At 29.7% G+C, this 9,850-nt stretch overlaps 1 long non-coding RNA gene across 30 annotated transcripts in view; it reads right to left on the bottom strand.

Moving 5' to 3' along the window:
• The window catches only part of LOC143243033 (uncharacterized), a 233,121-nt gene that overhangs the window by 222,764 nt on the left and 507 nt on the right, over positions 1-9,850 (bottom strand). For 16 of the 30 annotated variants that reach the window (XR_013023783.1, XR_013023764.1, XR_013023768.1 and 13 more), the window contains exons 2-3: positions 8,703-8,780; positions 3,500-3,783 (exon numbers count right to left, since the gene is read on the bottom strand). This is a non-coding gene — a long non-coding RNA (uncharacterized LOC143243033). Of the gene's footprint in view, positions 1-3,361; positions 3,784-8,702; positions 8,832-9,850 lie in introns of those variants that run through there. The other 14 variants (XR_013023762.1, XR_013023763.1, XR_013023761.1 and 11 more) reach the window with 6 other exon arrangements.

Raw genomic sequence — 9,850 nt, 5'->3', positions numbered from 1 at the left:
CATCATAAAAAATGATAACATCTTAGCTAACACACCGTTATCAAATTTAATTTTCTACATAACAAAGAAAGGGAATAGAAAATATAGTACAACTATCTTGCTGTTCCTGATTCAAATTTAGAAAAAGGTAAATAACCAATATATGACTCTTAATATTAGTACTACATTACTTAAGACAGATGTGCCAGTACAAATTTATAATGATTCTTGGATGTTTTCCATTGTTCTATAAATCTGAGATTATTTCTCTCAGACACAAATTTATTCTTGCTTAATGTGGGTAATATAGCTTACCTTTCATTTATAAAAATACAATGAAACCATGCTCCAAGCGTGTACAAGTTCCACAAGCACTGCTGCTAGCAATCATATAAATCTGACCATATCCATTCCCTCTCTTTAGTTGATCACTCATCAAATTAGATTACAAGTATTCAGAGAAGTAGCTTCTACATCTTACAACAATAAAGTTTCATATATAGAAGGAAGTATAAAGTACAATACAACTATTTCATGAAACTATGGATATGACTCTTTGAATGTTAACCCATTCATAGATATCCCTCTTTGTGTAACTCTGAAGGGAGAGTCTGCATGATATATTTCAACTAATGATATGCTATGACTAGTCAGTAACATCTTAGTGATCAGCTTTCATTATGCTCTAAATGCCACATGCAATGTGTAGAAATTCACACACCTATATGTGGTGCATTAATACAAGAGTATTATGATGTTGAACAACAAAGTTACTGCTATTATGTACCCTTCTTTATTGTTGACATGATTTTGTTGGTATTTACCAAAACCAAATTTTGTATGTCTGCAGCATTATTGCCCTTGCAAAAGATGCAATTAGAAAGCTTTCATGTCCAAAGCACACCACTCTTTCATGCATGTTTTCCATAAACCATACAGTATATGAAGACAGTGCTTTCACAATCCATGTTACAACAGTGTAATAGCATATATAATCTTTAAGTATTGTTTCTGGTTATTTATCATTTTATACTAGTAATTGTATTTGTTTCATTTTACACCTTCTTAACCCTACTACTATGTGTAGGGGTCAGGGGATGTTATCACATTTGTAGATTTACATTCAAAATTTTATTGAACCATTATTTTATGAAGATATGTCGTAGCATGTAATTCAAATGTAATAGTACACAATAATTAATTAATTTAAAATAAATATTAAAACAAATTCCTAAATATCAAATTTTGTTTGTCATGTACTATACTACATGCTTCTTTATTTAAATTATATTTCTGATGTCCAAAGGCAAAGTTTATACTTTTTCACAAATAGAAATTTAAATTAACAAATTTTGACAAGCTAGAATATAAAATAAAAAAACCTCCTTTCTTATCTATTTTCTGAAATATTACTATTTTAAGAAAATCAAAAAAGTTAATTCTGTCTATTTCTTTAGTTTTTGCAAATGATTGTTTACACATTCTTACTTTGTTCTATGAAATGTTTATAACCAATTGAAAGCTCAGAATTTTTACCTACATGGTATTTTAGGTTTGAAAAGTGTCTTCATGGGTAGATCCATTTTTTTGTTGTTGTAGACTCACAAGGAAAGGTGAGATGAATGATGTTTAAAAATATTTTTAGACATAAATACATTTTAATTAATAAGAATTATTAATTACACTAGAAATCTGTGGTACTTAAATATAACCTATGATGTTCTTTATATCAATATGTGTACACAAAACAAGAAAAATATTTTACATACTTCAGTTGTAAAATGTGACAAGGCTTAGCAAACTGTGGAAAGTACACATTCATTGAGAAGGAAACATCATTGTTTTCCTGTATTTCTTTACTTAATGTTCTGTGCTCTATGATAAGTAATTGATATTTCAAGATTTATTTGTAGACAGTAATAATAATAATATGTATAAATATACATAAAATGTACTGCATTACAACTGAAATGTGATTGTATTCTACAAAATACTGGTCTTCAACAAAGTTATTTCATCAATATCATATATATAATTCTCAGCAGTTTTCAGTTCATCTCTGTGTGCTTGTACATCATAATGATTTAAAGATTTATAAAAAAATCCAGTTTATGATTAACATTGTAATTGTGTCTGTTGAGGTTCACACGAATAGTGGTTTTTACTGTTTTAGTTACTGATGAAGTCATGATCAGAAAATTATTTTTGGGAGCAGTTTGGTCGTACATAAGTAGTTTAATATTTCACTGCATGTAGTAGGTCTGCAGCAGCCATTCCAGATGTATGATAAATTTTAATTGTTTTTCATAAATTGGTTTTGATTCATAGTTTTAACACAAAACATTTTTTAATCTTTTTGCTTATTTTATTTAGTATGTTACATTTTCTGTTTTTAAATGCAGTTTAAGTATCTATGTAAGTCAGATGCAAGTCTTATATGAATACTGATCTTTTATTTTAGGCAAACGTTATACGCTGTATCTATTGTGCTGTAACACTTGTGTTTTTATTGTCATGTCATCCTGAAGTGAGACTATTTTATATCATTACAATAATTAGTACTTCCTTACTGTGAAATGGACTGTAGTACAGTGCACTAGGTTCAGAGTTAGAATTAACAGTGTGGAATATGTATTGAAGTTATTGATTTCATCTCTATCTACACATCTTCTTGTTCAATTCTCCATGAGCCTGTTGTAGTCCTAAGAAACCTATAAGACAGTAGTTGGATGGAGACTTAGTTTTAATGTTTGAGTAATGATTATTTTGGTGATTGCACAATATTAGGTGGGATTTCTTACTGTTCATGTTTGAAATAATTCTGTGCAAAACATTTAGGGATTTGTATTTTGCAGCTACTTATAACTGTATGATAGGCATTACTGTACTTGAATACCACACATTCAGGTCAATCTGAAGCTTAGTTTAATAAACTGAGTGCTGGCTCAGCTAGTGTGCTTTCTGAAGAGAATAAACCATGGGTACTTGGAAATTTAATTTCAATGATTAGCCAAATGTTTCGTCATCTGATTAGTGACGTGCATGAATGGATTAAGGAGATTCCAACTATCCCTATATCTACTATCTAGCAAAACCACAGCCAAGTGAACTGGCTTGGAGAAATCAGCATAACCAGTCAAAGTTAACACTTCCTCCTGCACAATTTCTCAGGCTTTGCACAGTGTATTCACAAGTAAACTTGTCTTTTGTTGTTGTTGTTATAGTTTATGAAGAAAGTGTCATGTTCAAAAGCTTTTGTTTTAGACCAGATACAGTTTACTTAATAAAATGATTAATACAATGGAATTTTACAGTATGGATAAAATAACTTATGATTTTATATTATTTAAAAATGGTTACATAAAAAACATACTTTACATACTACTTTTGGAAGTTTGAAACTGGGGTGGTGAAAATACACATTCTGATACCACATGTCTACTGAATGGCATAATATCATAACATTCATTTCAATTTCTATGACTCAATGATGAAAGCTGGATAAGAAAAATTTACTTACCACAAAATATTTCATTAAACATTTTCTTCAAAACACTAATTTCAAATCAGGTGGTTAAGACACTTAACTTGTAACCCGTGCATTGAGAAATTGAATCCTCATCACAACAAACATGCTGGCCCTTTGAACTGTGGGGGTGTTAAATGTGATGGTCAATTCCACCATTCACTGGTAAAAGAGCAGCCCAAGAGTTGGTGGTGGGTGGTGATGACTAACTGCCTTCCCTCAAGTCTCACATTACTAAATTAGGGATGTCTAGCACAGATAGCCCTCGTAAAGCTTTGCTGGAAATTCAAAACAAATGAGTTTGGTTTTAAATTGGAAATTATAATTCAAATTTTAGTATTATATATCAGTTAAATTTTTAACTTAAAAGTGAATATTGAAAAAAAAAATCTAAATATCAGGTTTTATGCATTATATGATGTGCTCAAATTAGAGTTTGTGATGTCCAAATACCAAGACTATAGTTTCTTCTGAGTTAGGAGCTCAAATTACTGATATTGAGAACTTATAATATGGAAAATTGAATCTCCCATCTTTTCTGCTTGCTGCATTTACTGAATTAGTCTCAGTGCCCCTACCTACCTCTTGACATTTTGGAAGCACTTGCTTATGTACACTTACTTTTGAATATGACTCAAACAGAGCTAAGTTACAGTTTTATAAATTATAGTGCAATTCTAAGGTACTGATATAGTAATTTATGACTTTTTGTTATTTTGAAATGTACACATGCTAAATTTAAAATATCATTTTGTTTCACATCTTACTGTAAAATTTTATGAGACTTGATATTCAGTACTGAGTCAAGCCCCAAATGAGTAAAAAAGTTCAAAACTAGAAAATATTATTGTTTACTCTACTTCTTTATTTACTGTTCTGTATTTTAAGATAAATTAAATTTAAGAACTTTTTATAACTTATAACTCAGTTGTGACTATTTTACAAAATACTAGTTTACACAAATACAGCCAATACAGGTCACTTTGTACAGACTGTAAACATTAATATAACTTCATGGTTGAGTAATTACTGTAACGTTGCTCATCAGACTGCTATAATTTTATATTTCACTACTTTGATATGATGATCTCTTTATCACATCAACAAAGTTACACAAAAATTACGTCATAGTGAAACAGGAATGCTGTAACTAATTAAGACTTGAGATACTTCCTCAGGCAATGTTTTATATTTTATACTTGTGAAGAATATCCAAGTTTTAACTAAAGAAACTACTTCATAACATTAATCATTAAGTTTACCATAGATAGTTACAAAAATGACTGGTTCACTGCCTATAACTTTTATTTATAAAGACATGTTCTAGCAAATATTTAAAAGTAAAAATTAAAGATCAAAATAAAATGGCTTGTTTCACATGAAAAGTCAATGTAAGTATTAGCATGATAAAGAGTAATATTATAATCTGGAATCATATCACTGATGAATGCAAGGAACTAAAAATAAATTTGTTGAGTGTAAAACAAGTTCTAAAATATGGATCAATAGTTTTTCATCTTTAACTTTCATTTTCAGAATTGCTACAGAATTTAGTAAGTTTTGCAGACTGACTGATATATAGGCCATCTAATTTACATATAAATCTTCAAACTCAAGTTTTATTGTGTGAGAAGACTGCAACACTAAACTCTTTCAGCCTTTTCTGTTCTCCACGAATAATTGTTAATGTAATATCAACCAACTATTAAAAGAAAAAACCTGCAAATGAACAGACAAAAATATTATAATTGAAATTTCACTTGATAAACTTGAGGATAAACATGGGTGAGTTTTCAGTGAACATTTCACTGAAATATATATATTAGCTGGAGTTTTAAAAGCCACCTAGCCCTCTTCCCCCCAAAGCTATGGGGTTGTACATATTTTTAGATGCATATTGAGCTATCCTGGACAACTTTCAGTATGAAATAGGCTTTGTAAACAAAAATCAAATCACTTACTTGTTATTTTACCACATGAATCAATCCGACAATCACATAAACCTAGTAAAGTATTTGAAACTGTAATACTTATACTTTATACACATATCCAATTAGTTTTGTAAGACCTCTAGTTACACATTTTAAATTAACCAGCTATGATTTGTCTTGTGAAAACAAAAGTTTATTTCACATTAAATCTGAATGAAGTTTCGTGATCATGTGCAATAGATGTTTAAATATTGTATCAAATGCAACTTTATGATATACGTGCTGCTATCCAGTCAACAGCTTTGTTTATTTGTTTGAATATTTACATTTGTGCCAGTTGTCTTCTAAACTGCTATAAATATAACCACACAAGAGCCCAAAATATATATTTTTGGATTGTTTGACATCTGACCCCTTAAAATGCTCAAATAAAAAAAAAAAAAATACTGACTGGACATATTGGACCAAAGTATGACCCTACCAAGTTTCAAGATAATCTGTCAAGATATGTAGGTATAGCAGTTGACTGAAAAGGGTTTGGAAGAAGATGAAACAAGAGAAAAACTACATCTCTCTCATGATGATGAAGAACCCACGTGAAGTAAAAATGTATCTCAAGATGGCTGGTATGGGTATTAAAACTCTTTTTGTTAACCTGAAGACCAAAGAAGGTTGAAACATTGTTCTCTAATTTATTTTAATAAAAGATTTAATACCCATACCAGGCATCTACAGTACACCTCTCTGTGGAGACATAATAATGAGAAATAACTGTCTCGAACACTATATTGCAGAAAATTGAAAACTGGATTCACTGAAAATAATAAGAAACCCTCCCAAGTTTACAAAGTACATCTTTTTAAAACAATTTTACTTTAAACATAGAACCAAAATCAATGACCATGAAGTTATAAAAATCATCTTATTTTAAGAATGCAGCCTCACTCCAAAACAGTACCACCTGTTGTACTAGGATATCTCTATTAAGCCTTTGAGTGATCTCTAATCATTTGGGTAAAAAAAACCCTTTAAAAGTAGACTCATTCTTGAAACACCACTGAAAACCTTTCTTGTTAATAGATTGGAACACCAAAAGATTGATAATAAGCGAAATACATGATTGTTGAGACAAAGTTAAAATTTCCTTACTTAATCGTATTATTTTTTTTCATGTTATTGTTACACAAAACTACAGCAACATCGACCGAGCATTTTCAACCACAACATAGACAGTTATGCTATATGGAATGCTATGAATGTCCATGACTTACTTAAAAAATTAATTATTTTTCAGTGAAAGATGCTTTATGTGGTTGTAAGTACATAACAGATGCAACGTTGTTCTGAGTGGACTCATGTTATATTGGACTCACATTAAACAAGTTCACACAAAACCTTGATAAATAATTACTTCAAAAGACACAAATCTTTATTTAAAGAAATGTTTTAAACACACTTGTTTTATTTGAAAGAGCTGCTTTTCTACTGGAATAATTTTATACGTGCCTAGTGGGGGTCGTGTTTCATTCTAAATACATATTTTTTCATTGCTGTGCATTAAAAAAGTTAACATAGCAGAAAATTAAAAACTAGGTATTTAAAATCCACAAATAGGGATTACAAAAAAATGTAAGCAAACAAAACTGTAGATCTATTGCTGACAGCTTAACTCAAGCCACAAATACCCATTTTGATTCCACTATAAAATTATTTCAAATGATATTTATTGTGTCACAGGACTCCACTGAGATTTCTGCAAGAAACTGACAGTACTTTTGAACTTACTTCCCCATCCTTAATTATGTCATGCTGTGAAATTTTCTAAGTCCTTCATTTTTAGCTATCAAAAAGTCCAGTATGTGCATTAGTTGGGAACTACAGCTTGTGCAGTTTCTAGTGTTTTTATTGGAAACAGACACAACAAAATTAGAGGATTCTGATGTCGGATATTGTTATTCAAGCCACTGTTGTTCATTATTACTCAAGTTTATTTCCCTGGCAATATTTCAACAGGTGTTTGACACTGGATGATTACCATAACAGATGTCACTATTCAATATCACATCGGTAATTATTTCTACTGTTTTTTGTACTTAGCAAAAGTCACAAGTACATATTCAGTATTTATTACCACTGTATATATTACTCTTTCATATAGCTATTGTAATTTTAAATAGGTAGTGGTAGTAAATGTTATTGATAATTGACAATTTAGCAAAGTGTGACACTGAATGAATTATTTGTGTTGCCTTATTTTAACAAACACTTGTACACAGCAGGCTGTTGAAGAACAAACATATTGTTATGTAAACCTATCAAAGTAAGCATGTGACTGTGTATGTTTATGTTGCACTTACCTTTGTTGTATTATATTAAAAGGAACATTATTCCATTCTGATGAGATTCCTTTGTTACTGTTCATCTTTTGTTATATAATAGTACAAGCTGATGGAAGCTAGTCATTAAATTTGTGATCAAACAATCTTTGTCTTCACAATGGTCCTTTGAGAACAACTTTACAGTTTGTTTCTTACAGCGTATACCACTAAGTATGTTTATTCTCTCACATTTGTTATTTATTTTTAATATGTGGTGGATGAGTGGAACACAAAGCATAAGCAACAGTAAACTGTTATAAAATGTGTAGCATTCAAATGAATTCACATGCATTTGTCAAGTTTAGAATGTATTCTCTATAAATGAAAAAAAAAAAACAACTTAAGTAACAATATAATTAAAACTCATTCTAGACTGTCAGAAAAATAAAGAACCAACATGAATCAAAATACAGAGCCTGTATTGTCAAGACTCTAACAAAGTAAATAAATACAGCTGCAAGTAATGTCTGTATTATTTTCTTAAGCTTATTATAAATCCCTCTATTAACTCCATGCCTACAGTACTTATCAATTTTAGTGGGGACAAAATAGTTTGTTTACTTTTAAGAGTCCCGAGTTGTCAGCTTGAAAATACAATTTTTATATTTTGATTCAACTTTTCTGATGATCCATACATCCCTTCCCAAATTAATAATTTTAATAATTAAGTACACATACATACATATTCCTGTATATAGATAAATTTCTCATTCCCACTGAATACCAAATACCATTACTGTGTCAAATAGTCTTCATTACCTATTGAACCTGTTTTAAACTTCACTGTTCTCAAAATTGGTTCTTCTTTAAATCTGAAATCTTAAATGTTCACATAACTTTAGTGTACACACCTATATACTTCAAATTAATTCATAAATAAATACTCACAAGTAGTAACACCATAGACCAGGAAAATATGGTGCACGGTATCCGTCTCTTCCAAAAGGAAACACATGGTTCATTTACCTGTTACAGTGTACATCACAGAAGCATTTAGAAAAACACATCAGTAAAAAACTAAGTAATGAATTTTCATAACTTGTAAGAAATAAAGTTCAAACATGTTTAATACATATCAACATTTAATTAACATTTAAATTAAAATTTCCAGCTGTTTAAAATTGTAATGCATAATGTATGTAACATAATAAATTGGAGACTGATCTGAGATAAATCATAATACATCACAATCAACAATTCCTCTAAAATTAATTTTAAGGTAATAATGAATCAGTGTCATATTTCAGCCACAATTAGCTTTACTTCTCTTTCATATCTTACTATATATAATTAAAGCATGTTCTTTGCATGGTGCATTATTACAGAATTAACAGTAATTTTGTTACAGTAAATGTATTTACCATTAGTACTACATCTTGTCCTTAGTCATAATAATAATGATGTTAGCTTTCCAGCTACTTCTTATAGTTTGACTTTATTCATTACTTCCTGTACTTACACATTACATCAGTAAAGATATAATGAAACACACATGTGCAGCCACAGTGAAGTAATGTTCTTGTTATCAGAGTATTTTTATTTGAAACTACGTTCTGCAATAAAGAAATAGTTCTTGCATAAACTTTTTTCTAATTTATTGAATCTTGAATGAAGCACAAAGTGGAGAATTGTTTTATGGATTTTTGTGGTACCAGTACGAGTTAGTTTGTTTTATAAATCTATTTTCATTAGTACGAGCTTTGTCATTACATTTTAATTATAAAGATTAATTTATATTGCTAGCTTATTACATGGAATTAAATCTATCATAAATCACTTAAGCTAATTATTATCATGAGGTATTTCTGGAATTACAGCAAAGAATATCACTAACAAACAACAATTTTTGAATTTCATCTTTCCTATTTCACCATAACAATCACATTCTTTCGATAAGGCTAACGTTGGTTCGTGGTAACTTCTGTCTTTGCTGGCTTCTTTTTAAGATAGATCAAACTATAGTTAAGCTGTAACTTTGAGTTTAAAAGATTAAAGATATAAATATATGGTCAGTACTCTCTTTCGCGAAATAAATT

The sequence above is a fragment of the Tachypleus tridentatus genome, unplaced genomic scaffold (assembly GCF_004210375.1).
Source record: "Tachypleus tridentatus isolate NWPU-2018 unplaced genomic scaffold, ASM421037v1 Hic_cluster_2, whole genome shotgun sequence".
Taxonomy (NCBI): Eukaryota; Metazoa; Arthropoda; class Merostomata; order Xiphosura; family Limulidae; genus Tachypleus; species Tachypleus tridentatus.
This window is presented reverse-complemented; position numbering and strand designations above follow the sequence as displayed.